At 41.2% G+C, this 23,709-nt stretch overlaps 33 non-coding genes and 33 pseudogenes across 33 annotated transcripts; 65 read left to right on the forward strand and 1 right to left on the reverse strand.

The window, feature by feature from the left end:
* Window positions 1-241: 241 nt before the first annotated feature.
* Window positions 242-360, forward strand: LOC114773378 (uncharacterized; annotated as a pseudogene).
* Window positions 361-502: 142 nt separating this feature from the next.
* Window positions 503-619, forward strand: LOC114773382 (uncharacterized; annotated as a pseudogene).
* A 144-nt stretch (window positions 620-763) lies between these two features.
* LOC114773403 (5S ribosomal RNA) lies at window positions 764-882 on the forward strand. Its single transcript, XR_003744330.1, has one exon. It is a non-coding gene; the product is annotated as a 5S ribosomal RNA (ribosomal RNA).
* Window positions 883-1,026: 144 nt separating this feature from the next.
* Window positions 1,027-1,145, forward strand: LOC114773386 (uncharacterized; annotated as a pseudogene).
* A 144-nt stretch (window positions 1,146-1,289) lies between these two features.
* LOC114773422 (5S ribosomal RNA) lies at window positions 1,290-1,408 on the forward strand. Its single transcript, XR_003744349.1, has one exon. It is a non-coding gene; the product is annotated as a 5S ribosomal RNA (ribosomal RNA).
* A 143-nt stretch (window positions 1,409-1,551) lies between these two features.
* On the forward strand, window positions 1,552-1,669 carry LOC114773385 (uncharacterized; annotated as a pseudogene).
* A 144-nt stretch (window positions 1,670-1,813) lies between these two features.
* On the forward strand, window positions 1,814-1,932 carry LOC114773377 (5S ribosomal RNA). Its single transcript, XR_003744323.1, has one exon. It is a non-coding gene; the product is annotated as a 5S ribosomal RNA (ribosomal RNA).
* Window positions 1,933-2,077: 145 nt separating this feature from the next.
* LOC114773416 (5S ribosomal RNA) lies at window positions 2,078-2,196 on the forward strand. The gene has a single exon (XR_003744343.1). It is a non-coding gene; the product is annotated as a 5S ribosomal RNA (ribosomal RNA).
* A 148-nt stretch (window positions 2,197-2,344) lies between these two features.
* LOC114773381 (uncharacterized) lies at window positions 2,345-2,464 on the forward strand (annotated as a pseudogene).
* A 145-nt stretch (window positions 2,465-2,609) lies between these two features.
* On the forward strand, window positions 2,610-2,728 carry LOC114773395 (5S ribosomal RNA). Its single transcript, XR_003744325.1, has one exon. It is a non-coding gene; the product is annotated as a 5S ribosomal RNA (ribosomal RNA).
* A 144-nt stretch (window positions 2,729-2,872) lies between these two features.
* LOC114773421 (5S ribosomal RNA) lies at window positions 2,873-2,991 on the forward strand. The gene has a single exon (XR_003744348.1). It is a non-coding gene; the product is annotated as a 5S ribosomal RNA (ribosomal RNA).
* Window positions 2,992-3,134: 143 nt separating this feature from the next.
* LOC114773388 (uncharacterized) lies at window positions 3,135-3,253 on the forward strand (annotated as a pseudogene).
* Window positions 3,254-3,397: 144 nt separating this feature from the next.
* On the forward strand, window positions 3,398-3,516 carry LOC114773414 (5S ribosomal RNA). The gene has a single exon (XR_003744341.1). It is a non-coding gene; the product is annotated as a 5S ribosomal RNA (ribosomal RNA).
* A 144-nt stretch (window positions 3,517-3,660) lies between these two features.
* LOC114773428 (uncharacterized) lies at window positions 3,661-3,779 on the forward strand (annotated as a pseudogene).
* Window positions 3,780-3,923: 144 nt separating this feature from the next.
* LOC114773410 (5S ribosomal RNA) lies at window positions 3,924-4,042 on the forward strand. Its single transcript, XR_003744337.1, has one exon. It is a non-coding gene; the product is annotated as a 5S ribosomal RNA (ribosomal RNA).
* A 143-nt stretch (window positions 4,043-4,185) lies between these two features.
* On the forward strand, window positions 4,186-4,304 carry LOC114773379 (uncharacterized; annotated as a pseudogene).
* A 144-nt stretch (window positions 4,305-4,448) lies between these two features.
* Window positions 4,449-4,567, forward strand: LOC114773420 (5S ribosomal RNA). The gene has a single exon (XR_003744347.1). It is a non-coding gene; the product is annotated as a 5S ribosomal RNA (ribosomal RNA).
* A 144-nt stretch (window positions 4,568-4,711) lies between these two features.
* Window positions 4,712-4,830, forward strand: LOC114773404 (5S ribosomal RNA). The gene has a single exon (XR_003744331.1). It is a non-coding gene; the product is annotated as a 5S ribosomal RNA (ribosomal RNA).
* Window positions 4,831-4,974: 144 nt separating this feature from the next.
* LOC114773401 (5S ribosomal RNA) lies at window positions 4,975-5,093 on the forward strand. Its single transcript, XR_003744328.1, has one exon. It is a non-coding gene; the product is annotated as a 5S ribosomal RNA (ribosomal RNA).
* Window positions 5,094-5,238: 145 nt separating this feature from the next.
* LOC114773447 (uncharacterized) lies at window positions 5,239-5,357 on the forward strand (annotated as a pseudogene).
* Window positions 5,358-5,501: 144 nt separating this feature from the next.
* On the forward strand, window positions 5,502-5,620 carry LOC114773407 (5S ribosomal RNA). Its single transcript, XR_003744334.1, has one exon. It is a non-coding gene; the product is annotated as a 5S ribosomal RNA (ribosomal RNA).
* Window positions 5,621-5,764: 144 nt separating this feature from the next.
* Window positions 5,765-5,883, forward strand: LOC114773424 (5S ribosomal RNA). Its single transcript, XR_003744350.1, has one exon. It is a non-coding gene; the product is annotated as a 5S ribosomal RNA (ribosomal RNA).
* A 146-nt stretch (window positions 5,884-6,029) lies between these two features.
* On the forward strand, window positions 6,030-6,148 carry LOC114773443 (uncharacterized; annotated as a pseudogene).
* Window positions 6,149-6,292: 144 nt separating this feature from the next.
* On the forward strand, window positions 6,293-6,411 carry LOC114773402 (5S ribosomal RNA). Its single transcript, XR_003744329.1, has one exon. It is a non-coding gene; the product is annotated as a 5S ribosomal RNA (ribosomal RNA).
* A 144-nt stretch (window positions 6,412-6,555) lies between these two features.
* LOC114773425 (5S ribosomal RNA) lies at window positions 6,556-6,674 on the forward strand. The gene has a single exon (XR_003744351.1). It is a non-coding gene; the product is annotated as a 5S ribosomal RNA (ribosomal RNA).
* A 143-nt stretch (window positions 6,675-6,817) lies between these two features.
* LOC114773389 (uncharacterized) lies at window positions 6,818-6,936 on the forward strand (annotated as a pseudogene).
* A 144-nt stretch (window positions 6,937-7,080) lies between these two features.
* LOC114773415 (5S ribosomal RNA) lies at window positions 7,081-7,199 on the forward strand. Its single transcript, XR_003744342.1, has one exon. It is a non-coding gene; the product is annotated as a 5S ribosomal RNA (ribosomal RNA).
* Window positions 7,200-7,343: 144 nt separating this feature from the next.
* On the forward strand, window positions 7,344-7,462 carry LOC114773429 (uncharacterized; annotated as a pseudogene).
* A 143-nt stretch (window positions 7,463-7,605) lies between these two features.
* Window positions 7,606-7,724, forward strand: LOC114773411 (5S ribosomal RNA). Its single transcript, XR_003744338.1, has one exon. It is a non-coding gene; the product is annotated as a 5S ribosomal RNA (ribosomal RNA).
* A 144-nt stretch (window positions 7,725-7,868) lies between these two features.
* On the forward strand, window positions 7,869-7,987 carry LOC114773437 (uncharacterized; annotated as a pseudogene).
* A 144-nt stretch (window positions 7,988-8,131) lies between these two features.
* On the forward strand, window positions 8,132-8,250 carry LOC114773394 (uncharacterized; annotated as a pseudogene).
* A 144-nt stretch (window positions 8,251-8,394) lies between these two features.
* On the forward strand, window positions 8,395-8,513 carry LOC114773431 (uncharacterized; annotated as a pseudogene).
* Window positions 8,514-8,656: 143 nt separating this feature from the next.
* Window positions 8,657-8,775, forward strand: LOC114773432 (uncharacterized; annotated as a pseudogene).
* Window positions 8,776-8,919: 144 nt separating this feature from the next.
* On the forward strand, window positions 8,920-9,038 carry LOC114773438 (uncharacterized; annotated as a pseudogene).
* A 145-nt stretch (window positions 9,039-9,183) lies between these two features.
* LOC114773399 (5S ribosomal RNA) lies at window positions 9,184-9,302 on the forward strand. The gene has a single exon (XR_003744326.1). It is a non-coding gene; the product is annotated as a 5S ribosomal RNA (ribosomal RNA).
* A 144-nt stretch (window positions 9,303-9,446) lies between these two features.
* LOC114773430 (5S ribosomal RNA) lies at window positions 9,447-9,565 on the forward strand. Its single transcript, XR_003744354.1, has one exon. It is a non-coding gene; the product is annotated as a 5S ribosomal RNA (ribosomal RNA).
* A 142-nt stretch (window positions 9,566-9,707) lies between these two features.
* Window positions 9,708-9,826, forward strand: LOC114773383 (uncharacterized; annotated as a pseudogene).
* A 144-nt stretch (window positions 9,827-9,970) lies between these two features.
* LOC114773419 (5S ribosomal RNA) lies at window positions 9,971-10,089 on the forward strand. Its single transcript, XR_003744346.1, has one exon. It is a non-coding gene; the product is annotated as a 5S ribosomal RNA (ribosomal RNA).
* Window positions 10,090-10,233: 144 nt separating this feature from the next.
* LOC114773441 (uncharacterized) lies at window positions 10,234-10,352 on the forward strand (annotated as a pseudogene).
* A 144-nt stretch (window positions 10,353-10,496) lies between these two features.
* On the forward strand, window positions 10,497-10,615 carry LOC114773445 (uncharacterized; annotated as a pseudogene).
* Window positions 10,616-10,759: 144 nt separating this feature from the next.
* On the forward strand, window positions 10,760-10,878 carry LOC114773426 (5S ribosomal RNA). Its single transcript, XR_003744352.1, has one exon. It is a non-coding gene; the product is annotated as a 5S ribosomal RNA (ribosomal RNA).
* Window positions 10,879-11,021: 143 nt separating this feature from the next.
* Window positions 11,022-11,140, forward strand: LOC114773390 (uncharacterized; annotated as a pseudogene).
* Window positions 11,141-11,283: 143 nt separating this feature from the next.
* Window positions 11,284-11,402, forward strand: LOC114773418 (5S ribosomal RNA). The gene has a single exon (XR_003744345.1). It is a non-coding gene; the product is annotated as a 5S ribosomal RNA (ribosomal RNA).
* A 144-nt stretch (window positions 11,403-11,546) lies between these two features.
* On the forward strand, window positions 11,547-11,665 carry LOC114773433 (uncharacterized; annotated as a pseudogene).
* Window positions 11,666-11,808: 143 nt separating this feature from the next.
* Window positions 11,809-11,927, forward strand: LOC114773412 (5S ribosomal RNA). The gene has a single exon (XR_003744339.1). It is a non-coding gene; the product is annotated as a 5S ribosomal RNA (ribosomal RNA).
* Window positions 11,928-12,070: 143 nt separating this feature from the next.
* Window positions 12,071-12,189, forward strand: LOC114773391 (uncharacterized; annotated as a pseudogene).
* A 144-nt stretch (window positions 12,190-12,333) lies between these two features.
* Window positions 12,334-12,452, forward strand: LOC114773400 (5S ribosomal RNA). Its single transcript, XR_003744327.1, has one exon. It is a non-coding gene; the product is annotated as a 5S ribosomal RNA (ribosomal RNA).
* A 144-nt stretch (window positions 12,453-12,596) lies between these two features.
* LOC114773387 (uncharacterized) lies at window positions 12,597-12,715 on the forward strand (annotated as a pseudogene).
* A 146-nt stretch (window positions 12,716-12,861) lies between these two features.
* Window positions 12,862-12,980, forward strand: LOC114773442 (5S ribosomal RNA). The gene has a single exon (XR_003744355.1). It is a non-coding gene; the product is annotated as a 5S ribosomal RNA (ribosomal RNA).
* Window positions 12,981-13,123: 143 nt separating this feature from the next.
* LOC114773408 (5S ribosomal RNA) lies at window positions 13,124-13,242 on the forward strand. The gene has a single exon (XR_003744335.1). It is a non-coding gene; the product is annotated as a 5S ribosomal RNA (ribosomal RNA).
* A 144-nt stretch (window positions 13,243-13,386) lies between these two features.
* Window positions 13,387-13,505, forward strand: LOC114773446 (uncharacterized; annotated as a pseudogene).
* Window positions 13,506-13,649: 144 nt separating this feature from the next.
* On the forward strand, window positions 13,650-13,768 carry LOC114773427 (5S ribosomal RNA). The gene has a single exon (XR_003744353.1). It is a non-coding gene; the product is annotated as a 5S ribosomal RNA (ribosomal RNA).
* A 143-nt stretch (window positions 13,769-13,911) lies between these two features.
* On the forward strand, window positions 13,912-14,030 carry LOC114773392 (uncharacterized; annotated as a pseudogene).
* Window positions 14,031-14,174: 144 nt separating this feature from the next.
* Window positions 14,175-14,293, forward strand: LOC114773405 (5S ribosomal RNA). The gene has a single exon (XR_003744332.1). It is a non-coding gene; the product is annotated as a 5S ribosomal RNA (ribosomal RNA).
* Window positions 14,294-14,437: 144 nt separating this feature from the next.
* LOC114773434 (uncharacterized) lies at window positions 14,438-14,556 on the forward strand (annotated as a pseudogene).
* Window positions 14,557-14,699: 143 nt separating this feature from the next.
* Window positions 14,700-14,818, forward strand: LOC114773413 (5S ribosomal RNA). Its single transcript, XR_003744340.1, has one exon. It is a non-coding gene; the product is annotated as a 5S ribosomal RNA (ribosomal RNA).
* A 144-nt stretch (window positions 14,819-14,962) lies between these two features.
* Window positions 14,963-15,081, forward strand: LOC114773393 (uncharacterized; annotated as a pseudogene).
* A 144-nt stretch (window positions 15,082-15,225) lies between these two features.
* Window positions 15,226-15,344, forward strand: LOC114773417 (5S ribosomal RNA). Its single transcript, XR_003744344.1, has one exon. It is a non-coding gene; the product is annotated as a 5S ribosomal RNA (ribosomal RNA).
* A 144-nt stretch (window positions 15,345-15,488) lies between these two features.
* LOC114773435 (uncharacterized) lies at window positions 15,489-15,607 on the forward strand (annotated as a pseudogene).
* A 143-nt stretch (window positions 15,608-15,750) lies between these two features.
* LOC114773436 (uncharacterized) lies at window positions 15,751-15,870 on the forward strand (annotated as a pseudogene).
* A 144-nt stretch (window positions 15,871-16,014) lies between these two features.
* LOC114773440 (uncharacterized) lies at window positions 16,015-16,133 on the forward strand (annotated as a pseudogene).
* Window positions 16,134-16,276: 143 nt separating this feature from the next.
* LOC114773398 (uncharacterized) lies at window positions 16,277-16,395 on the forward strand (annotated as a pseudogene).
* A 146-nt stretch (window positions 16,396-16,541) lies between these two features.
* Window positions 16,542-16,660, forward strand: LOC114773384 (5S ribosomal RNA). The gene has a single exon (XR_003744324.1). It is a non-coding gene; the product is annotated as a 5S ribosomal RNA (ribosomal RNA).
* Window positions 16,661-16,803: 143 nt separating this feature from the next.
* LOC114773409 (5S ribosomal RNA) lies at window positions 16,804-16,922 on the forward strand. The gene has a single exon (XR_003744336.1). It is a non-coding gene; the product is annotated as a 5S ribosomal RNA (ribosomal RNA).
* A 144-nt stretch (window positions 16,923-17,066) lies between these two features.
* LOC114773444 (uncharacterized) lies at window positions 17,067-17,185 on the forward strand (annotated as a pseudogene).
* A 5,591-nt stretch (window positions 17,186-22,776) lies between these two features.
* LOC114773406 (5S ribosomal RNA) lies at window positions 22,777-22,895 on the reverse strand. Its single transcript, XR_003744333.1, has one exon. It is a non-coding gene; the product is annotated as a 5S ribosomal RNA (ribosomal RNA).
* Window positions 22,896-23,709: the final 814 nt, after the last annotated feature.

Below are 23,709 nucleotides of genomic sequence, written 5' to 3' on the forward strand. Positions count from 1 at the left end.
AAGAACGCCGGTCTCGTCTGACCTCGGAAGCTAAGAAGGTTTGGGCCTGGTTAGTACTTGGATGGGAGACCTCCTCGGAATGCCAGGTGCTGTAAGCTTTAACTGTTGAAAAACTTTGTAAAATGAAGTTTTTTTGCATTGCTTTGTTAGTTTTTTCTTAAGTAAGTTAAGAGGTATTTTCACTCTGTGATATGTTTTCAAGCCTAGGTTGTTTGAAGTCCAAGATTTTTAAGCAGAGATTGCTTACGGCCATACCAGCCCAAGAACGCCAGGTCTCGTCTGATCTCGGAAGCTAAGAAGGCTTGGGCCTGGTTAGCACTTGGACGGGAGACCTCCAAGGAATGCCAGGTGCTGTAAGCTTTAACTGTTGAAAAACTTTTTAAAATGAAGTTTTTTTGCATTGCTTTGTTAGTTTTTTCTAAAGTAAGTTAAGAGGTATTTTCACTCTGTGATATGTTTTCAAGCCTAGGTTGTTTAAAGTCCAAGATTTTAAGCAGAGATTGCTTACGGCCATACCAGCCAAGAACGCCCGGTCTCGTCTGATCTCGAAAGCTAGAAGGCTTGGGCCTGGTTAGTACTTGGATGGGAGACCTCCTGGGAATACCACGTGCTGTAAGCTTTAACTGTTGAAAAAAAATTTAAATGAAATTTTTTTGCATCGCTTTTTTAGTTTTTTTTGTAAAGTAAGTTAAGAGGTATTTTCACTCTGTGATATGTTTTCAAGCCTAGGTTGTTTAAAGTCCAAGATTTTCAAGCAGAGATTGCTTACGGATATACCAGCCCAAGAACGCCCGGTCTCGTCTGATCTCGGAAGCTAAGAAGGCTTGGGCCTGGTTAGTACTTGGAAGGGAGACCTCCTGGGAATACCAGGTTCTGTAAGCTTTAACTGTTAAAAAACTTTTTAAAATGAAGTTTTTTTGCATCGCTTTGTTAGTTTTTTTGTAAAGTAAGTTAAGAGGTATTTTCACTCTGTGATATGTTTTCAAGCCTAGGTTGTTTAAAGTCCAAGATTTTCAAGCAGAGATTGCTTACGGCCATACCAGCCCAAGAACGCCAGGTCTCGTCTGATCTCGGAAGCTAAGAAGGCTTGGGCCTCGTTAGTACTTGGATGGGAGACCTCCTGGCAATACCACGTGCTGTAAGCTTTAACTGTTGAAAACATTTTTAAAATGAAATTTTTTTGCATCACTTTGTTAGTTTTTTTGTAAAGTAAGTTAAGAGGTATTTTCACTCTGTGATATGTTTTCAAGCCTAGGTTGTTTAAAGTCCAAGATTTTCAAGCAGAGATTGCTTACGGATATACCAGCCCAAGAACGCCCGATCTCGTCTGATCTCGGAAGCTAAGAAGGCTTGGGCCTGGTTAGTACTTGGAATGGAGACCTCCTGGGAATACCAGGTTCTGTAAGCTTTAACTGTTGTAAAACTTTTTAAAATGAAGTTTTTTGCATCGCTTTGTTAGTTTTTTTCTAAAGTAAGTTAAGAGGTATTTTCACTCTGTGATATGTTTTCAAGCCTAGGTTGTTTAAAGTCCAAGATTTTTAAGCAGAGATTGCTTACGGCCATACCAGCCCAAGAACGCCCAGTCTCGTCTGATCTCGTAAGCTAAGAAGGCTTGGGCCTGGTTAGTACTTGGATGGCAGACCTCCTGGAATACCAGGTGCTGTAAGCTTTAACTGTTGAAAAACTTTTTAAAATGAAGTTTTTTTGCATCGCTTTGTTAGTTTTTTTGCAAAGTAAGTTAAGAGGTATTTTCACTCTGTGATATGTTTTCAAGCCTAGGTTGTTTAAAGTGCAAGATTTTCAAGCAGAGGTTGCTTACGGCCATACCAGCCCAAGAACGCCCGGTCTCGTCTGATCTCGGAAGCTAAGAAGGCTTGGGCCTGGTTAGTACTTGGATGGGAGACCTCCTGGGAAAACCAGGTGCTGTAAGCTTTAACTGTTGAAAAACTTTTTAAAATGAAGTTTTTTTGCATCGCTTTTGTTAGTTTTTTTCTAAAGTAAGTTAAGAGGTATTTTCACTCTGTGATTGTTTTTCAAGCCTAGGTTGTTTAAAGTCCAAGATTTTCAAGCAGAGATTGCTTATGGCCATACCAGCCCAAGAACGCCCGGTCTCGTCTGATCTCGCAAGCTAAGAAGGCTTGGGCCTGGTAAGTACTTGGATGGGAGACCTCCTGGGAATACCAGGTGCTGTAAGCTTTAACTGTTGAAAAACTTTTTAAAATGAAGTTTTTTTTGCATCGCTTTGTTAGTTTTTTTTCTAAAGTAAGTTAAGAGGTAATTTCACTCTGTGATATTTTTTTTTAAGCCTAGGTTGTTTAAAGTCCAAGATTTTCAAGCAGAGATTGCTTACGGCCATACCAGCCCAAGAACGCCAGGTCTCGTCTGATCTCGGAAGCTAAGAAGGCTTGGGCCTGGTTAGTACTTGGATGGGGGACCCTCCTCGGAATGCCAGGTCCTGTAAGCTTTAACTGTTGAAAACATTTTTAAAATGAATTTTTTTTTGCATCACTTTGTTAGTTTTTTTGTAAAGTAAGTTAAGAGGTATTTTCACTCTGTGATATGTTTTCAAGCCTAGGTTGTTTAAAGTCCAAGATTTTCAAGCAGAGATTGCTTACGGACATACCAGCCCAAGAACGCCCGATCTCGTCTGATCTCGGAAGCTAAGAAGGCTTGGGCCTGGTTAGTACTTGGAAGGGACACCTCCTGGGAATACCAGGTTCTGTAAGCTTTAACTGTTGAAAAACTTTTTAAAATGAAGTTTTTTTGCATCGCTTTGTTAGTTTTTTTCTAAAGTAAGTTAAGAGGTATTTTCACTCTGTGATATGTTTTCAAGCCTAGGTTGTTTAAAGTCCAAGATTTTCAAGCAGAGATTGCTTATGGCCATACCAGCCCAAGAACGCCCGGTCTCGTCTGATCTTGGAAGCTAAGAAGGCTTGGGCCTGGTTTGTACTTGGATGGGAGACCTCCTGGGAATGCCAGGTGCTGTAAGCTTTAACTGTTGAAAAACTTTTTAAAATAAAGTTTTTTGCATCGCTTTGTTAGTTTTTTTCTAAAGTAAGTTAAAAGGTATTTTCACTCTGTGATATGTTTTCAAGCCTAGGTTGTTTAAAGTCCAAGATTTTCAAGCAGAGATTGCTTACGGCCATACCAGCCCAAGAACGCCCGGTCTCGTCTGATCTCGGAAGCTAAGAAGGCTTCGGCCTGGTTAGTACTTGGATGGGAGACCTCCTGGGAATACTACATGCTGAAAGCTTTAACTGTTGAAAAAAATTTTTAAATGAAATTTTTTGGCATCACTTTGTTAGTTTTTTTGTAAAGTAAGTTAAGAGGTATTTTCACTCTGTGATATGTTTTCAAGCCTAGGTTGTTTAAAGTCCAAGATTTTCAAGCAGAGATTGCTTACGGATATACCAGCCCAAGAACGCCCGGTCTCGTCTGATCTCGGAAGCTAAGAAGTCTTGGGCCTGGTTAGTACTTGGATGGGAGACCTCCTGGGAATACCAGGTTCTGTAAGCTTTAACTGTTGAAAAACTTTTTAAAATGAAGTTTTTTTGCATCGCTTTGTTAGTTTTTTTCTAAAGTAAGTTAAGAGGTATTTTCACTCTGTGATATGTATTCAAGTCTAGGTTGTTTAAAGTCCAAGATTTTCAAGCAGAGATTGCTTATGGCCATACCAGCCCAAGAACGCCCGGTCTCGTCTGATCTTGGAAGCTAAGAAGGCTTGGGCCTGATTTGTACTTGAATGGGAGACCTCCTGGGAATGCCAGGTGCTGTAAGCTTTAACTGTTGAAAAACTTTTTAAAATAAAGTTTTTTTGCATCGCTTTGTTAGTTTTTTTCTAAAGTAAGTTAAGAGGTAATTTCACTCTGTGATATGTTTTCAAGCCTAGGTTGTTTAAAGTCCAAGATTTTCAAGCAGAGATTGCTTACGGCCATACCAGCCCAAGAACACCAGGTCTCGTCTGATCTCGGAAGCTAAGAAGGCTTGGGCCTGGTTAGTACTTGGATGGGAGACCTCCTCGGAATGCCAGGTGCTGTAAGCTTTAACTGTTGAAAAACTTTGTAAAATGAAGTTTTTTTGCATTGCTTTGTTAGTTTTTTCTTAAGTAAGTTAAGAGGTATTTTCACTCTGTGATATGTTTTCAAGCCTAGGTTGTTTAAAGTCCAAGATTTTTAAGCAGAGATTGCTTACGGCCATACCAGCCCAAGAACGCCAGGTCTCGTCTGATCTCGGAAGCTAAGAAGGCTTGGGCCTGGTTAGCACTTGGACGGGAGACCTCCAAGGAATGCCAGGTGCTGTAAGCTTTAACTGTTGAAAAACTTTGTAAAATGAAGTTTTTTTGCATTGCTTTGTTAGTTTTTTTCTTAAGTAAGTTAAGAGGTATTTTCACTCTGTGATATGTTTTCAAGCCTAGGTTGTTTAAAGTCCAAGATTTTTAAGCAGAGATTGCTTACGGCCATACCAGCCCAAGAACGCCCGGTCTCGTCTGATCTCGAAAGCTAAGAAGGCTTGGGCCTGGTTAGTACTTGGATGGGAGACCTCCTGGGAATACCACGTGCTGTAAGCTTTAACTGTTGAAAAAAAAATTTAAATGAAATTTTTTTGCATCGCTTTTTTAGTTTTTTTGTAAAGTAAGTTAAGAGGTATTTTCACTCTGTGATATGTTTTCAAGCCTAGGTTGTTTAAAGTCCAAGATTTTCAAGCAGAGATTGCTTACGGATATACCAGCCCAAGAACGCCCGGTCTCGTCTGATCTCGGAAGCTAAGAAGGCTTGGGCCTGGTTAGTACTTGGAAGGGAGACCTCCTGGGAATACCAGGTTCTGTAAGCTTTAACTGTTAAAAAACTTTTTAAAATGAAGTTTTTTTGCATCGCTTTGTTAGTTTTTTTGTAAAGTAAGTTAAGAGGTATTTTCACTCTGTGATATGTTTTCAAGCCTAGGTTGTTTAAAGTCCAAGATTTTCAAGCAGAGATTGCTTACGGATATACCAGCCCAAGAACGCCCGATCTCGTCTGATCTCGGAAGCTAAGAAGGCTTGGGCCTGGTTAGTACTTGGAAGGGACACCTCCTGGGAATACCAGGTTCTGTAAGCTTTAACTGTTGAAAAACTTTTTAAAATGAAGTTTTTTTGCATCGCTTTGTTAGTTTTTTTTCTAAAGTAAGTTAAGAGGTATTTTCACTCTGTGATATGTTTTCAAGCCTAGGTTGTTTAAAGTCCAAGATTTTTAAGCAGAGATTGCTTATGGCCATACCAGCCCAAGAACGCCCAGTCTCGTCTGATCTCGTAAGCTAAGAAGGCTTGGGCCTGGTTAGTACTTGGATGGCAGACCTCCTGGAAATACCAGGTGCTGTAAGCTTTAACTGTTGAAAAACTTTTTAAAATGAAGTTTTTTTGCATCGCTTTGTTAGTTTTTTTGCAAAGTAAGTTAAGAGGTATTTTCACTCTGTGATATGTTTTCAAGCCTAGGTTGTTTAAAGTGCAAGATTTTCAAGCAGAGGTTGCTTACGGCCATACCAGCCCAAGAACGCCCGGTCTCGTCTGATCTCGGAAGCTAAGAAGGCTTGGGCCTGGTTAGTACTTGGATGGGAGACCTCCTGGGAAAACCAGGTGCTGTAAGCTTTAACTGTTGAAAAACTTTTTAAAATGAAGTTTTTTTGCATCGCTTTGTTAGTTTTTTTCTAAAGTAAGTTAAGAGGTATTTTCACTCTGTGATTTGTTTTCAAGCCTAGGTTGTTTAAAGTCCAAGATTTTCAAGCAGAGATTGCTTATGGCCATACCAGCCCAAGAACGCCCGGTCTCGTCTGATCTCGCAAGCTAAGAAGGCTTGGGCCTGGTAAGTACTTGGATGGGATACCTCCTGGGAATACCAGGTGCTGTAAGCTTTAACTGTTGAAAAACTTTTTAAAATGAAGTTTTTTTGCATCGCTTTGTTAGTTTTTTTCTAAAGTAAGTTAAGAGGTAATTTCACTCTGTGATATTTTTTTTTAAGCCTAGGTTGTTTAAAGTCCAAGATTTTCAAGCAGAGATTGCTTACGGCCATACCAGCCCAAGAACGCCAGGTCTCGTCTGATCTCGGAAGCTAAGAAGGCTTGGGCCTGGTTGGTACTTGGATGGGGGACCTCCTCGGAATGCCAGGTCCTGTAAGCTTTAACTGTTGAAAACATTTTTAAAATGAAATTTTTTTGCATCACTTTGTTAGTTTTTTTGTAAAGTAAGTTAAGAGGTATTTTCACTCTGTGATATGTTTTCAAGCCTAGGTTGTTTAAAGTCCAAGATTTTCAAGCAGAGATTGCTTACGGATATACCAGCCCAAGAACGCCCGATCTCGTCTGATCTCGGAAGCTAAGAAGGCTTGGGCCTGGTTAGTACTTGGAAGGGACACCTCCTGGGAATACCAGGTTCTGTAAGCTTTAACTGTTGAAAAACTTTTTAAAATGAAGTTTTTTTGCATCGCTTTGTTAGTTTTTTTCTAAAGTAAGTTAAGAGGTATTTTCACTCTGTGATATGTTTTCAAGCCTAGGTTGTTTAAAGTCCAAGATTTTCAAGCAGAGATTGCTTATGGCCATACCAGCCCAAGAACGCCCGGTCTCGTCTGATCTTGGAAGCTAAGAAGGCTTGGGCCTGGTTTGTACTTGAATGGGAGACCTCCTGGGAATGCCAGGTGCTGTAAGCTTTAACTGTTGAAAAACTTTTTAAAATAAAGTTTTTTGCATCGCTTTGTTAGTTTTTTTCTAAAGTAAGTTAAAAGGTATTTTCACTCTGTGATATGTTTTCAAGCCTAGGTTGTTTAAAGTCCAAGATTTTCAAGCAGAGATTGCTTACGGCCATACCAGCCCAAGAACGCCCGGTCTCGTCTGATCTCGGAAGCTAAGAAGGCTTCGGCCTGGTTAGTACTTGGATGGGAGACCTCCTGGGAATACTACATGCTGAAAGCTTTAACTGTTGAAAAAAATTTTTAAATGAAATTTTTTGGCATCACTTTGTTAGTTTTTTTGTAAAGTAAGTTAAGAGGTATTTTCACTCTGTGATATGTTTTCAAGCCTAGGTTGTTTAAAGTCCAAGATTTTCAAGCAGAGATTGCTTACGGATATACCAGCCCAAGAACGCCCGGTCTCGTCTGATCTCGGAAGCTAAGAAGTCTTGGGCCTGGTTAGTACTTGGATGGGAGACCTCCTGGGAATACCAGGTTCTGTAAGCTTTAACTGTTGAAAAACTTTTTAAAATGAAGTTTTTTTGCATCGCTTTGTTAGTTTTTTTCTAAAGTAAGTTAAGAGGTATTTTCACTCTGTGATATGTATTCAAGTCTAGGTTGTTTAAAGTCCAAGATTTTCAAGCAGAGATTGCTTATGGCCATACCAGCCCAAGAACGCCCGGTCTCGTCTGATCTTGGAAGCTAAGAAGGCTTGGGCCTGATTTGTACTTGAATGGGAGACCTCCTGGGAATGCCAGGTGCTGTAAGCTTTAACTGTTGAAAAACTTTTTAAAATAAAGTTTTTTGCATCGCTTTGTTAGTTTTTTTCTAAAGTAAGTTAAGAGGTAATTTCACTCTGTGATATGTTTTCAAGCCTAGGTTGTTTAAAGTCCAAGATTTTCAAGCAGAGATTGCTTACGGCCATACCAGCCCAAGAACACCAGGTCTCGTCTGATCTCGGAAGCTAAGAAGGCTTGGGCCTGGTTAGTACTTGGATGGGAGACCTCCTCGGAATGCCAGGTGCTGTAAGCTTTAACTGTTGAAAAACTTTTTAAAATGAATTTTTTTTGCATTGCTTTGTTAGTTTTTTTCTAAAGTAAGTTAAGAGGTATTTTCACTCTGTGATATTTTTTCAAGCCAAGGTTGTTTAAAGTCCAAGATTTTCAAGCAGAGATTGCTTACAGCCATACAAGCCCAAGAACGCCCGGTCTTGTCTGATCTCGGAAGCTAAGAAGGCTTGGGCCTGGTTAGTACTTGGATGGGAGACCTCCTGGGAATACCACGTGCTGTAAGCTTTAACTGTTGAAAAAAATTTTAAAATGAAATTTTTTTGCATCACTTTGTTAGTTTTTTTGTAAAGTAAGTTAAGAGGTATTTTCACTCTGTGATATGTTTTCAAGCCTAGGTTGTTTAAAGTCCAAGATTTTCAAGCAGAGATTGCTTACGGATATACCAGCCTAAGAACGCCCGGTCTCGTCTGATCTCGGAAGCTAAGAAGGCTTCGGCCTGGTTAGTACTTGGATGGGAGACCTCCTGGGAATACTACATGCTGAAAGCTTTAACTGTTGAAAAAAATTTTTAAATGAAATTTTTTGGCATCACTTTGTTAGTTTTTTTGTAAAGTAAGTTAAGAGGTATTTTCACTCTGTGATATGTTTTCAAGCCTAGGTTGTTTAAAGTCCAAGATTTTCAAGCAGAGATTGCTTATGGCCATACCAGCCCAAGAACGCCCGGTCTCGTCTGATCTTGGAAGCTAAGAAGGCTTGGGCCTGATTTGTACTTGAATGGGAGACCTCCTGGGAATGCCAGGTGCTGTAAGCTTTAACTGTTGAAATACTTTTTAAAATAAAGTTTTTTGCATCGCTTTGTTAGTTTTTTTCTAAAGTAAGTTAAGAGGTAATTTCACTCTGTGATATGTTTTCAAGCCTAGGTTGTTTAAAGTCCAAGATTTTCAAGCAGAGATTGCTTACGGCCATACCAGCCCAAGAACACCAGGTCTCGTCTGATCTCGGAAGCTAAGAAGGCTTGGGCCTGGTTAGTACTTGGATGGGAGACCTCCTCAGAATGCCAGGTGCTGTAAGGTTTAACTGTTGAAAAACTTTTTAAAATGAATTTTTTTTGCATTGCTTTGTTAGTTTTTTTCTAAAGTAAGTTAAGAGGTATTTTCACTCTGTGATATTTTTTCAAGCCAAGGTTGTTTAAAGTCCAAGATTTTCAAGCAGAGATTGCTTACAGCCATACAAGCCCAAGAACGCCCGGTCTTGTCTGATCTCGGAAGCTAAGAAGGCTTGGGCCTGGTTAGTACTTGGATGGGAGACCTCCTGGGAATACCACGTGCTGTAAGCTTTAACTGTTGAAAAAAATTTTAAAATGAAAATTTTTTTGCATCACTTTGTTAGTTTTTTTGTAAAGTAAGTTAAGAGGTATTTTCACTCTGTGATATGTTTTCAAGCCTAGGTTGTTTAAAGTCCAAGATTTTCAAGCAGAGATTGCTTACGGATATACCAGCCTAAGAACGCCCGGTCTCGTCTGATCTCGGAAGCTAAAAAGGCTTGGGCCTGGTTAGTACTTGGAAGGGAGACCTCCTGGGAATACCAGGTTCTGTAAGCTTTAACTGTTGAAAAAAAATTTAAAATGAAATTTTTTTGCATCACTTTGTTAGTTTTTTTGTAAAGTAAGTTAAGAGGTATTTTCACTCTGTGATATGTTTTCAAGCCTAGGTTGTTTAAAGTCCAAGATTTTCAAGCAGAGATTGCTTACGGATATACCAGCCTAAGAACGCCCGGTCTCGTCTGATCTCGGAAGCTAAGAAGGCTTGGGCCTGGTTAGTACTTGGAAGGGAGACCTCCTGGGAATACCAGGTTCTGTAAGCTTTAACTGTTGAAAAAAAATTTAAAATGAAATTTTTTTGCATCACTTTGTTAGTTTTTTTGTAAAGTAAGTTAAGAGGTATTTTCACTCTGATATGTTTTCAAGCCTAGGTTGTTTAAAGTGCAAGATTTTTAAGCAGAGTTTGCTTACGGCCATACCAGCCCAAGAACGCCCAGTCTCGTCTGATCTCGTAAGCTAAGAAGGCTTGGGCCTGGTTAGTACTTGGATGGCAGACTTCCTGGAAATACCAGGTGCTGTAAGCTTTAACTGTTGAAAAACTTTTTAAAATGAAATTTTTTTGCATCACTTTGTTAGTTTTTTTGTAAAGTAAGTTAAGAGGTATTTTCACTCTGTGATATGTTTTCAAGCCTAGGTTGTTTAAAGTCCAAGATTTTCAAGCAGAGATTGCTTACGGCCATACCAGCCCAAGAACGCCCGGTCTCGTCTGATCTCGGAAGCTAAGAAGGCTTGGGCCTGGTTAGTACTTGGATGGGAGACCTCCTGGGAATACTACGTGCTGTAAGCTTTAACTGTTGAAAAAAATTTTAAAATGAAATTTTTTTGCATCACTTTGTTAGTTTTTTTGTAAAGTAAGTTAAGAGGTATTTTCACTCTGTGATATGTTTTCAAGCCTAGGTTGTTTAAAGTCCAAGATTTTCAAGCAGAGATTTCATACGGATATACCAGCCCAAGAACGCCCGGTCTCGTCTGATCTCGGAAGCTAAGAAGGCTTGTGCCTGGTTAGTACTTGGAAGGGAGACCTCCTGGGAATACCAGGTTCTGTAAGCTTTAACTGTTGAAAAACTTTTTAAAATGAAGTTTTTTTGCATCGCTTTGTTAGTTTTTTTCTAAAGTAAGTTAAGAGGTATTTTCACTCTGTGATATGTTTTCAAGCCTAGGTTGTTTAAAGTCCAAGATTTTTAAGCAGAGATTGCTTACGGCCATACCAGCCCAAGAACGCCTGGTCTCGTCTGGTCTCGGAAGCTAAGAAGGCTTGGTCCTGGATAGTACTTGGATGGGAGACCTCCTCGAAATGCCAGGTGCTGTAAGCTTTAACTGTTGAAAAACTTTTTAAAATGAAGTTTTTTTGCATCGCTTTGTTAGTTTTTTTCTAAAGTAAGTTAAGAGGTATTTTCACTCTGTGATATGTTTTCAAGCCTAGGTTGTTTAAAGTCCAAGATTTTCAAGCAGAGATTGCTTATGGCCATACCAGCCCAAGAACGCCCGGTCTCGTCTGATCTTGGAAGCTAAGAAGGCTTGGGCCTGGTTTGTACTTGAATGGGAGACCTCCTGGGAATGCCAGGTGCTGTAAGCTTTAACTGTTGAAAAACTTTTTAAAATAAATTTTTTTGCATCGCTTTGTTAGTTTTTTTCTAAAGTAAGTTAAAAGGTATTTTCACTCTGTGATATGTTTTCAAGCCTAGGTTGTTTAAAGTCCAAGATTTTCAAGCAGAGATTGCTTACGGCCATACCAGCCCAAGAACGCCCGGTCTCGTCTGATCTCGGAAGCTAAGAAGGCTTCGGCCTGGTTAGTACTTGGATGGGAGACCTCCTGGGAATACTACATGCTGAAAGCTTTAACTGTTGAAAAAAATTTTTAAATGAAATTTTTTGGCATCACTTTGTTAGTTTTTTCTAAAATAAGTTAAGAGGTATTTTCACTCTGTGATATGTTTTCAAGCCTAGGTTGTTTAAAGTCCAAGATTTTCAAGCAGAGATTGCTTACGGCCATACCAGCCCAAGAACGCCCGGTCTCGTCTGATCTCGGAAGCTAAGAAGGCTTGGGCCTGGTTAGTACTCTGATGGGAGACCTCCTGGGAATACCAGGTGCTGTAAGCTTTAACTGTTGAAAAACTTTTTAAAATGAAGTTTTTTTGCATCGCTTTGTTAGTTTTTTTCTAAAGTAAGTTAAGAGGTATTTTCACTCTGTGATATGTTTTCAAGTCTAGGTTGTTTAAAGTCCAAGATTTTCAAGCAGAGATTGCTTATGGCCATACCAGCCCAAGAATGCCCGGTCTCGTCTGATCTTGGAAGCTAAGAAGGCTTGGGCCTGGTTTGTACTTGAATGGGAGACCTCCTGGGAATGCCAGGTGCTGTAAGCTTTAACTGTTGAAAAACTTTTTAAAATAAAGTTTTTTGCATCGCTTTGTTAGTTTTTTTCTAAAGTAAGTTAAGAGGTAATTTCACTCTGTGATATGTTTTCAAGCCTAGGTTGTTTAAAGTCCAAGATTTTCAAGCAGAGATTGCTTACGGCCATACCAGCCCAAGAACACCAGGTCTCGTCTGATCTCGGAAGCTAAGAAGGCTTGGGCCTGGTTAGTACTTGGATGGGAGACCTCCTCGGAATGCCAGGTGCTGTAAGCTTTAACTGTTGAAAAACTTTTTAAAATAAATTTTTTTGCATCGCTTTGTTAGTTTTTTTCTAAAGTAAGTTAAAAGGTATTTTCACTCTGTGATATGTTTTCAAGCCTAGGTTGTTTAAAGTCCAAGATTTTCAAGCAGAGATTGCTTACGGCCATACCAGCCCAAGAACGCCCGGTCTCGTCTGATCTCGGAAGCTAAGAAGGCTTCGGCCTGGTTAGTACTTGGATGGGAGACCTCCTGGGAATACTACATGCTGAAAGCTTTAACTGTTGAAAAAAATTTTTAAATGAAATTTTTTGGCATCACTTTGTTAGTTTTTTTGTAAAATAAGTTAAGAGGTATTTTCACTCTGTGATATGTTTTCAAGCCTAGGTTGTTTAAAGTCCAAGATTTTCAAGCAGAGATTGCTTACGGATATACCAGCCCAAGAACGCCCGGTCTCGTCTGATCTCGGAAGCTAAGAAGGCTTGGGCCTGGTTAGTACTCTGATGGGAGACCTCCTGGGAATACCAGGTTCTGTAAGCTTTAACTGTTGAAAAACTTTTTAAAATGAAGTTTTTTTGCATCGCTTTGTTAGTTTTTTTCTAAAGTAAGTTAAGAGGTATTTTCACTCTGTGATATGTTTTCAAGTCTAGGTTGTTTAAAATCCAAGATTTTCAAGCAGAGATTGCTTATGGCCATACCAGCCCAAGAATGCCCGGTCTCGTCTGATCTTGGAAGCTAAGAAGGCTTGGGCCTGGTTAGTACTTGGATGGCAGACCTCTGTGAAATAACAGGTGCTGTAAGCTTTAACTGTTGAAAAACTTTTTAAAAATGAATTTTTTTTGCATCGCTTTGTTAGTTTTTTTTCTAAAGTAAATTAAAAGGTATTTTTACTCTGTGATATGTTTTCAAGCCTAGGTTGTTTAAAGTCCAAGATTTTCAAGCCGAGATTGCTTACGGCCATACCAGCCCAAGAACGCCCGGTCTCGTCTGATCTCGGAAGCTAAGAAGGCTTGGGCCTGGTTAGTACTTGAATGGGAGACCTCCTGGGAATGCCAGGTGCTGTAAGCTTTAACTGTTGAAAAACTTTTTAAAATGAAATTTTTTGCATCGCTTTGTTAGTTTTTTTCTAAAGTAAGTTAAGAGGTATTTTCACTCTGTGATATGTTTTCAAGCCTAGGTTGTTTAAAGTCCAAGATTTTCAAGCAGAGATTGCTTACGGATATACCAGCCTAAGAAAGCCCGGTCTCGTCTGATCTCGGAAGCTAAGAAGGCTTGGGCCTGGTTAGTACTTGGAAGGGAGACCTCCTGGGAATACCAGGTTCTGTAAGCTTTAACTGTTGAAAAAAAATTTAAAATGAAATTTTTTTGCATCACTTTGTTAGTTTTTTTGTAAAGTAAGTTAAGAGGTATTTTCACTCTGTGATATGTTTTCAAGCCTAGGTTGTTTAAAGTGCAAGATTTTTAAGCAGAGATTGCTTACGGCCATACCAGCCCAAGAACGCCTGGTCTCGTCTGGTCTCGGAAGCTAAGAAGGCTTGGTCCTGGATAGTACTTGGATGGGAGACCTCCTCGAAATGCCAGGTGCTGTAAGCTTTAACTGTTGAAAAACTTTTTAAAATGAAGTTTTTTTGCATCGCTTTGTTAGTTTTTTTCTAAAGTAAGTTAAGAGGTATTTTCACTCTGTGATATGTTTTCAAGCCTAGGTTGTTTAAAGTCCAAGATTTTCAAGCAGAGATTGCTTATGGCCATACCAGCCCAAGAACGCCCGGTCTCGTCTGATCTTGGAAGCTAAGAAGGCTTGGGCCTGGTTTGTACTTGAATGGGAGACCTCCTGGGAATGCCAGGTGCTGTAAGCTTTAACTGTTGAAAAACTTTTTAAAATAAATTTTTTTGCATCGCTTTGTTAGTTTTTTTCTAAAGTAAGTTAAAAGGTATTTTCACTCTGTGATATGTTTTCAAGCCTAGGTTGTTTAAAGTCCAAGATTTTCAAGCAGAGATTGCTTACGGCCATACCAGCCCAAGAACGCCCGGTCTCGTCTGATCTCGGAAGCTAAGAAGGCTTCGGCCTGGTTAGTACTTGGATGGGAGACCTCCTGGGAATACTACATGCTGAAAGCTTTAACTGTTGAAAAAAATTTTTAAATGAAATTTTTTGGCATCACTTTGTTAGTTTTTTTGTAAAATAAGTTAAGAGGTATTTTCACTCTGTGATATGTTTTCAAGCCTAGGTTGTTTAAAGTCCAAGATTTTCAAGCAGAGATTGCTTACGGCCATACCAGCCCAAGAACGCCCGGTCTCGTCTGATCTCGGAAGCTAAGAAGGCTTGGGCCTGGTTAGTACTCTGATGGGAGACCTCCTGGGAATACCAGGTTCTGTAAGCTTTAACTGTTGAAAAACTTTTTAAAATGAAGTTTTTTTGCATCGCTTTGTTAGTTTTTTTCTAAAGTAAGTTAAGAGGTATTTTCACTCTGTGATATGTTTTCAAGTCTAGGTTGTTTAAAGTCCAAGATTTTCAAGCAGAGATTGCTTATGGCCATACCAGCCCAAGAATGCCCGGTCTCGTCTGATCTTGGAAGCTAAGAAGGCTTGGGCCTGGTTTGTACTTGAATGGGAGACCTCCTGGGAATGCCAGGTGCTGTAAGCTTTAACTGTTGAAAAACTTTTTAAAATAAAGTTTTTTGCATCGCTTTGTTAGTTTTTTTCTAAAGTAAGTTAAGAGGTAATTTCACTCTGTGATATGTTTTCAAGCCTAGGTTGTTTAAAGTCCAAGATTTTCAAGCAGAGATTGCTTACGGCCATACCAGCCCAAGAACACCAGGTCTCGTCTGATCTCGGAAGCTAAGAAGGCTTGGGCCTGGTTAGTACTTGGATGGGAGACCTCCTCGGAATGCCAGGTGCTGTAAGCTTTAACTGTTGAAAAACTTTTTAAAATAAATTTTTTTGCATCGCTTTGTTAGTTTTTTTCTAAAGTAAGTTAAAAGGTATTTTCACTCTGTGATTATGTTTTCAAGCCTAGGTTGTTTAAAGTCCAAGATTTTCAAGCAGAGATTGCTTACGGCCATACCAGCCCAAGAACGCCCGGTCTCGTCTGATCTCGGAAGCTAAGAAGGCTTCGGCCTGGTTAGTACTTGGATGGGAGACCTCCTGGGAATACTACATGCTGAAAGCTTTAACTGTTGAAAAAAATTTTTAAATGAAATTTTTTGGCATCACTTTGTTAGTTTTTTTGTAAAATAAGTTAAGAGGTATTTTCACTCTGTGATATGTTTTCAAGCCTAGGTTGTTTAAAGTCCAAGATTTTCAAGCAGAGATTGCTTACGGCTATACCAGCCCAAGAACGCCCGGTCTCGTCTGATCTCGGAAGCTAAGAAGGCTTGGGCCTGGTTAGTACTCTGATGGGAGACCTCCTGGGAATACCAGGTTCTGTAAGCTTTAACTGTTGAAAAACTTTTTAAAATGAAGTTTTTTTGCATCGCTTTGTTAGTTTTTTTCTAAAGTAAGTTAAGAGGTATTTTCACTCTGTGATATGTTTTCAAGTCTAGGTTGTTTAAAATCCAAGATTTTCAAGCAGAGATTGCTTATGGCCATACCAGCCCAAGAATGCCCGGTCTCGTCTGATCTTGGAAGCTAAGAAGGCTTGGGCCTGGTTTGTACTTGAATGGGAGACCTCCTGGGAATGCCAGGTGCTGTAAGCTTTAACTGTTGAAAAACTTTTTAAAATAAAGTTTTTTGCATCGCTTTGTTAGTTTTTTTCTAAAGTAAGTTAAGAGGTAATTTCACTCTGTGATATGTTTTCAAGCCTAGGTTGTTTAAAGTCCAAGATTTTCAAGCAGAGATTGCTTACGGCCATACCAGCCCAAGAACACCAGGTCTCGTCTGATCTCGGAAGCTAAGAAGGCTTGGGTCCTGGTTAGTACTTGGATGGGAGACCTCCTCGGAATGCCAGGTGCTGTAAGCTTTAACTGTTGAAAAACTTTTTAAAATGAATTTTTTTTGCATTGCTTTGTTAGTTTTTTTCTAAAGTAAGTTAAGAGGTATTTTCACTCTGTGATATTTTTTCAAGCCAAGGTTGTTTAAAGTCCAAGATTTTCAAGCAGAGATTGCTTACAGCCATACAAGCCCAAGAACGCCCGGTCTTGTCTGATCTCGGAAGCTAAGAAGGCTTGGGCCTGGTTAGTACTTGGATGGGAGACCTCCTGGGAATACCACGTGCTGTAAGCTTTAACTGTTGAAAAAATTTTAAAATGAAATTTTTTTGCATCACTTTGTTAGTTTTTTTGTAAAGTAAGTTAAGAGGTATTTTCACTCTGTGATATGTTTTCAAGCTTAGGTTGTTTAAAGTCCAAGATTTTCAAGCAGAGATTGCTTACGGATATACGAGCCCAAGAACGCCCGGTCTTGTCTGATCTCGGAAGCTAAGAAGGCTTGGGCCTGGTTAGTACTTGGATGGCAGACCTCTGTGAAATAACAGGTGCTGTAAGCTTTAACTGTTGAAAAACTTTTTAAAAATGAATTTTTTTTGCATCGCTTTGTTAGTTTTTTTTCTAAAGTAAATTAAAAGGTATTTTTACTCTGTGATATGTTTTCAAGCCTAGGTTGTTTAAAGTCCAAGATTTTCAAGCCGAGATTGCTTACGGCCATACCAGCCCAAGAACGCCCGGTCTCGTCTGATCTCGGAAGCTAAGAAGGCTTGGGCCTGGTTAGTACTTGAATGGGAGACCTCCTGGGAATGCCAGGTGCTGTAAGCTTTAACTGTTGAAAAACTTTTTAAAATGAAATTTTTTGCATCGCTTTGTTAGTTTTTTTCTAAAGTAAGTTAAGAGGTATTTTCACTCTGTGATATGTTTTCAAGCCTAGGTTGTTTAAAGTCCAAGATTTTCAAGCAGAGATTGCTTACGGATATACCAGCCTAAGAAAGCCCGGTCTCGTCTGATCTCGGAAGCTAAGAAGGCTTGGGCCTGGTTAGTACTTGGAAGGGAGACCTCCTGGGAATACCAGGTTCTGTAAGCTTTAACTGTTGAAAAAAAATTTAAAATGAAATTTTTTTGCATCACTTTGTTAGTTTTTTTGTAAAGTAAGTTAAGAGGTATTTTCACTCTGTGATATGTTTTCAAGCCTAGGTTGTTTAAAGTGCAAGATTTTCAAGCAGAGATTGCTTACGGCCATACCAGCCCAAGAACGCCCAGTCTCGTCTGATCTCGTAAGCTAAGAAGGCTTGGGCCTGGTTAGTACTTGGATGGCAGACCTCCTGGAAATACCAGGTGCTGTAAGCTTTAACTGTTGAAAAACTTTTTAAAATGAAATTTTTTTGCATCACTTTGTTAGTTTTTTTGTAAAGTAAGTTAAGAGGTATTTTCACTCTGTGATATGTTTTCAAGCCTAGGATGTTTAAAGTCCAAGATTTTCAAGCAGAGATTGCTTACGGCCATACCAGCCCAAGAACGCCCGGTCTCGTCTGATCTCGGAAGCTAAGAAGGCTTGGGCCTGGTTGTGACGTCCCTTGGCAGACTATGGGTGTTTTCTGTTGTGTTTGTGTGTGAGTCTCTCTCTTTCTGTCTCTGTAATGTTGCAGGGTGGCTCCTCATCAGCCATGATTGGACTCTTCCCACTTCCTGCCGTGATTGGTGGGCTGTAATCAGGAAGAGGATTTAAAATGGTGGCTGCTTTGGTGAAGAAGAGAGTTGGTGAAAAGAGGAGGAGAGTGTTTGCGGAAGAGAGGACTTTGTTGGTGAAGATAGACTGTTGTTGGTAGAGAAGAATGTTGTTGGTGAAGTGAAGGATTAGTACGAGAAGATAAGACTTAGACAGCCCAGACCTGTTTTGTGTTTCTGTTGTTGCTTAAATATCTTTGTTTGTAATAAAAGATTAGCATTAAGTGTTGTTGCGTCGTTTTGGAGTTTATACTCATATGTCCCATTTGTTATGTCCCTGACCCTAGACCGGGGACGTAACAAATTTTGGGGGCTCGTCCGGGATTTCCTATCGAGTAGGTAGGATATTGTGTAGGCTGTGGACCTTGGCAACTGTTCTCATCTGGGTGAGTTTGAGTTTTTTCTGTTTATGTGGGTTTTCTGGTGAACTCTGGATAGGTAGAGCTGTCCAGCTGGGTTCTGCCTTGAGCGGATCCTTCCAACGGACGCTGTTTGTTATGTTTGTTTGTTTTGGTTTATTGTTTTTGGGGAAAAATCCAGGGGGAGGTACGCGTCGAGCATTTCTGTCTCAGTCAGAGACTGGAAATGTTGCGAGCTTGCGTTTAAAGGTGCCTAAAACTGGTAACTTCCCTGAAGTCTAGCTAGATCTTAGGTAGCTGGCTGGTTAGGTAGATTAGGAGCTGGAGTTCCTAGAATCCCACAGGAGCAGACTGACTCTGGTATGCATCCCAGTGAGCCGTAGTTGGGTCTGTGGAGTTTCTCTTTGTTTTGGTGGGTTCACCAAGTAATTCAATTTATATTTTGTTGTGAGATTAGAATTAAAGGTCACTATGGCAACAGGTTTTGAGGGTTTTGTTGAGTTCCCTTCCGATGAGATGTTAGCAGAGTTAACCAAGGAGCAGCTATTGGGTGTAGCTGACTTTTATGGCATACCCATTGCCAGCGCCGATAGAAAGTTGAAAGACTTATTAGTAACAGCGTTAAAAGTCGGGTTGGTGGAAAAGGGGGTACCATGTGTTAAATCTGGTAGTCCACTTTCTGCTGAGGGCTTGGAAGAGTCCAGCGAGAGTTTCTCTAGTGAAATTCGGTTAAAGGAAATGTCACTGCAAGAGAAGCAGATGCAGCTTGAAGCAGCAAAACTGCGGGCTGACCGAGAAGCTCGTGGGCTGCGTGAAAAGGAGCTAGCGCATCAGCTACAACTCAAGCAATTGGAACTGGAAGAACATGATCGCGAACGCCAGTTGCACCTTAAGCAAATGGAGTTGGAAGAACGTGATCGCGAACGCCAGTTTGAGCGTGAACGTCAAGAACGAGACCTAGAATTAAAGCGTCTCTAACTTGAATTAGCTTCCAAGTCTGTCCTGTCTGTCGAGTCGCAAACCCCTGTTTTTGATGTCAGCCGACATATTAGACTGGTGCCTCCATTTTCTGAGGACGAGGTGGAAAAATATTTTAGTCACTTTGAACGAGTAGCAACAACTTTACAGTGGCCTAAAGTTGTTTGGACGCTGCTACTGCAGTGTGTTCTTGTGGGCAAGGCTCAGGAAGTTTACTCTTCACTTTCTTTGCAGCAGAGCTCTGACTATGATGTGGTAAAGACTTCAATTCTGAACGCGTACGAACTTGTCCCGGAAGCGTACCGTCAAAGATTCCGGAAGTCTAGGAAGGGTGAGAAAATTACGTATGTGGAGTTTGCCAGAGAGAAAGAAGCTTTGTTTAACCGGTGGTGTGTTTCCAGTAAGGTCAGTACGTGGGAACAGCTTCGTGAATTAATCCTTTTGGAGGAATTTAAAAACTGCGTCCCGGAAGCTGTTGCTACTCATCTGAACGACCAGAAAGTGTCGACGCTGGTGCAGGCAGCCGTCTGCGCAGATGAATTTGTGCTTACTCATAAAGTTTTGTTCCATTCAGTCTCACAAAAACCAGATCGGGATGTGAGTTTCCGACGGGATCGGAACGTATTTCGATCTTCGCCCGTTTCCTTTAGTGATGGTCGCGCATGTTTTTATTGTCACGAGACCGGCCACCTCATCGTTAAATGCCCAAAACTCTTAAAGAAGCACGGTTCACCTCCTAAATCCTCACCAAAAGGGGTTGGGTTTGTTCAGTCTGCTGTGAGTGTCCCCACTATTGTTGATCCTGTCTATGAACCTTTTGTGCTTGCTGGTACAGTTTCCGCAGCTGCTGGAAACAGTAGTGCAGTGCCAGCGGGCATTTTACGAGACACCGGTGCTGCGCAGTTTTTTGTTTTAGCGAATGTCTGGCCCTTTTCTGATGACACGTTCTGTGGCTCTTATGTACTGGTGCGGGGTATTGAATTAGGCATCGTTAAAGTGCCACTGCACGTTCTAAACCTGCACTGTGCTTTATTTTCAGGTTCGTGCAAAGTCGCAGTGCGCCCCGAACTGCCTATGCAGGGAATCGATTTTATTCTTGGGAACGATTTGGCTGGAGGGAAAGTTCTTCCCCTTCCGGAGGTCATTGATAACCCTGCGGTTCCACCCTCTTCAGTGGTGCCGGGTTATGAGTCAGTTTTCCCTGCTTGTGCAGTCACCCGAGCGCAGGCACGCCGGCAGAGTACGGATGAGCTGTGTGATACGTTTATGGCTGTTGCTGACCCTCTGGACTCCCGTGCAGCGCCATCAGATGGCGGAGTGGTGGTGGGAGCGCCGCGGACGCGCGCTGTTAATGTCCATGGTGATGAAACAATGTCGCTGCCTGTAAGTAAAACGCTTATATCCCAGGAGCAGCGAAAAGACTCTACTTTAACGCAGTGTCGTTCGGCTGTTGTTGACAAAGCCAACGTAACTGCAAATTCGGTAGCCTTTTTCTGGGATAAAGGAATCTTGATGAGGAAGTGGAATCCTCCAACTGCTGATGACGTAGGTTGGAATTCAGTATATCAAGTGGTGGTTCCTCTTAAATTTCGGTCTCAGGTACTGTGTTTAGGGCATGACAACGTGATGTCTGGACACTTAGGAGTAACAAAAACATATAACAGGATTTTGCGCCATTTCTTTTGGCCTGGGTTGAAATCCGATGTTGCTCAATATTGTCTATCGTGTCACGTTTGTCAATTGGGTGGTAAACCGAACCAGTCAATTCCACCCGCGCCACTCTGTCCTGTGCCTGTCCTCACCGAACCATTTTCGAAGATAATTTTAGATTGTGTTGGTCCACTTCCTCGTACCAAAACAGGTTTTAAATACTTGCTGACGATAATGTGTAGTGCCACACGTTTCCCGGAAGCAGTTCCGCTACGCTCACTAAAGGCTAAGAATATAGTGAGAGCCTTAGTGACGTTCTTTTCTACTTTTGGACTTCCAAAATTGGTCCAAATGGACCAAGGTTCGAATTTCCTGTCTCGCCTTTTTAAGCGAGTTTTGGAGGAATTACAAATAAAGCATCTGGTATCAAGTGCTTACCATCCTCAGTCACAAGGAGCATTGGAACGTTTTCACCAAACTCTGAAGTCCATGCTCCGTACTTATTGCTTAGCTTCGGCTAAAGAGTGGGATGAGGGTCTCCCACTATTGTTGTTTGCCATTCGTGAAACTGTTCAGGAGTCTTTGTGATTCAGTCCTGCTGACCTTGTATTTGGTCACACCGTGCGTGGTCCACTCAAGCTTCTTAAAGAAGCCTGGGTAGCTGAACCATTGACAGAGACTAATGTGCTGGATCATGTCAGTTCCTTTCGGGAACGGCTTCATAATGCTTGTGCTACTGCTCGAGCTTCCTTACAACATGCACAAGGGTCTATGAAAGCCCGATATGATCAGAAAGCAGTCTCTCGATCTTTTCAGCCGGGTGACAGAGTTCTGGTTTTATTACCACTAATGGGGTCTGCTCTCCAAGCAAAATTCTCAGGTCCTTATGTGGTTGAGTCCCAGTTAAGTGACACTGATTACGTTGTTCGCACTCCTGACCGTAAACGTAAAATGCGTGTATGTCATGTGAACATGCTCAAGAAATACGTTATGAGAGACAGTGATGCAACACAGGACAATGTAGATCCACAGGGAAAAGGAGCTGTGTTATCCGTGGCTTCTATGCCCCTGCTGGATGCATATTCTCCCGAGGAGGATGGGTTACATCTAGGAAATGTTCCTGTGTCTTCGCCCAGATTACACAACAGTGTGATCTTACAAAACTTAGATGCACATCTGTCACATTTGCCTCTTAACGAACGGGAGCAGGTTATGATTTTAATTCGGACATATAAGATATTGTTTGGTGATGTTCCGTCATGTACTACAGTATTAAAGCATGACATTGATGTTGGTGAACATGCCCCAATCAGACAGCACCCGTACAGACTAAATCCCACTAAGCGTACGGTAATGCAGTCTGAGGTTGATTATTTGTTGGAACATGGGTTCTCTGTGCCAAGCTGTAGTCCATGGAATAGTCCCTGTCTGTTGGTACCTAAGCCTGATGGTACAGTTCGTTTCTGTACTGATTACAGAAAAGTAAGATTGTGTTGATAGGGTTGGTTCGGCCTGTATTGTCAGTAAATTAGACTTGCTTCGTGGTTACTGGCAAGTTCCGTTGACTCCCCGAGCTTCTGAAATTTCTGCTTTCGTCACACCGGATAATTTCTTAGAATATACGGTTATGCCTTTTGGGTTACGTAATGCACCAGCGACTTTTCAGCGTCTAATGGCTAAAGTGCTTTGTGGAATTAAAAACTGCGACGCTTATTTAGATGACATTATTGTCTATTCGTCCACTTGGTCCGAGCATATCCACACTCTGACAGCTGTGTTCAAGCGGCTGCAGGATGCATCGCTGACTTTGAACTTGGCGAAGTGTGAGTTCGGCAAAGCCACTGTGACTTACCTAGGTAAAGAGGTGGGTCAAGGCCAGGTAAAACCTGTGATGGCTAAGATTCAGGCCATTCTTGCCTTCTCAGTTCCCACATCAAAAAGGGAACTGCGCCGATTTTTGGGAATGGCTGGATACTACCGGGCTTTTTGTAAACTTTTCGGAGGTAGTGTGTCCATTGACTGAACTGCTGCGAGGCAGAGTACAGTTTAGTTGGAACGATGAATGCCAGAATGCTTTTATGTCTGTGAAAACCCTTCTTTGCAGTACCCCTGTTCTTGCTGCTCCTGACTTCCAGCGCCCTTTCAAACTGGAGGTGGATGCCAGTGCTGTTGGAGCTGGGGCTGTGCTGTTACAGGAAGATGCGGAAAAAGTTTTTCAACAGTTAAAACTTACAGCACCTGGCATTCCGAGGAGGTCTCCCATCCAAGTACTAACCAGGCCCAAGCCTTCTTAGCTTCCGAGATCAGACGAGACCGGGCGTTCTTGGGCTGGTATGGCCGTAAGCAATCTCTGCTTGAAAATCTTGGACTTTAAAAAACCTAGGCTTGAAAACATATCACAGAGTGAAAATACCTCTTAACTTACTTTAGAAAAAAACTAACAAAGCGATGCAAAAAAACTTCATTTTAAAAAGTTTCTCAACAGTTAAAGCTTACAGCACCTGGCATTCCAAGGAGGTCTCCCATCCAAGTACTAACCAGGCCCAAGCCTTCTTAGCTTCCGAGATCCAGATTATATCAGATTTGCATTTAGGCATCTAGACGTGGTGAAAACAATTTTCTGAAGTCCAAACCGGTCATTAGAATGGGGGTAAAATAATATTTAAGTGGTTTTGGACGAGACACAGTTGGAGTTTTTAGAAACTGGTGATCTTCTGTCATGCACAACCATATGTAGGGTTTACCAGGTCTGAAAAAGAGAAAAGATCCGGTTAGCAACAGTTGTGTAGACAAAAAGCCTTGTTGATGTCACAGGATAAAGGGCAGACTCAAAATGTCAGAACAACCAATGTATGTGGACAGTGTTGGGGAGTGACGGAATGCATGTACCGTTTAAATGAGTGATAATCAGAATACAGTTACTTTGCTAAAATAAATGTATACACGGCTGTCTGATCAGCGCTGCCACCAGGACGACCATCTGCCCGTTCCAGAGCAAGCACAAGTGTGCGTAATAGTGCGCGTAACAGTGCCAAACGTTACCACAAAACATTCCATTTTCTCCAAGTACAGTATGAGTGCGAGGAATAATTAATTCATGCATTTTTATAATAATTTTTATAATAATTATCTCGGTATTGTTCACTGATAAGACCTGAT

The sequence above is a fragment of the Denticeps clupeoides genome, unplaced genomic scaffold, assembly GCF_900700375.1.
Source record: "Denticeps clupeoides unplaced genomic scaffold, fDenClu1.1, whole genome shotgun sequence".
In the NCBI taxonomy this organism is placed as follows: Eukaryota; Metazoa; Chordata; class Actinopteri; order Clupeiformes; family Denticipitidae; genus Denticeps; species Denticeps clupeoides.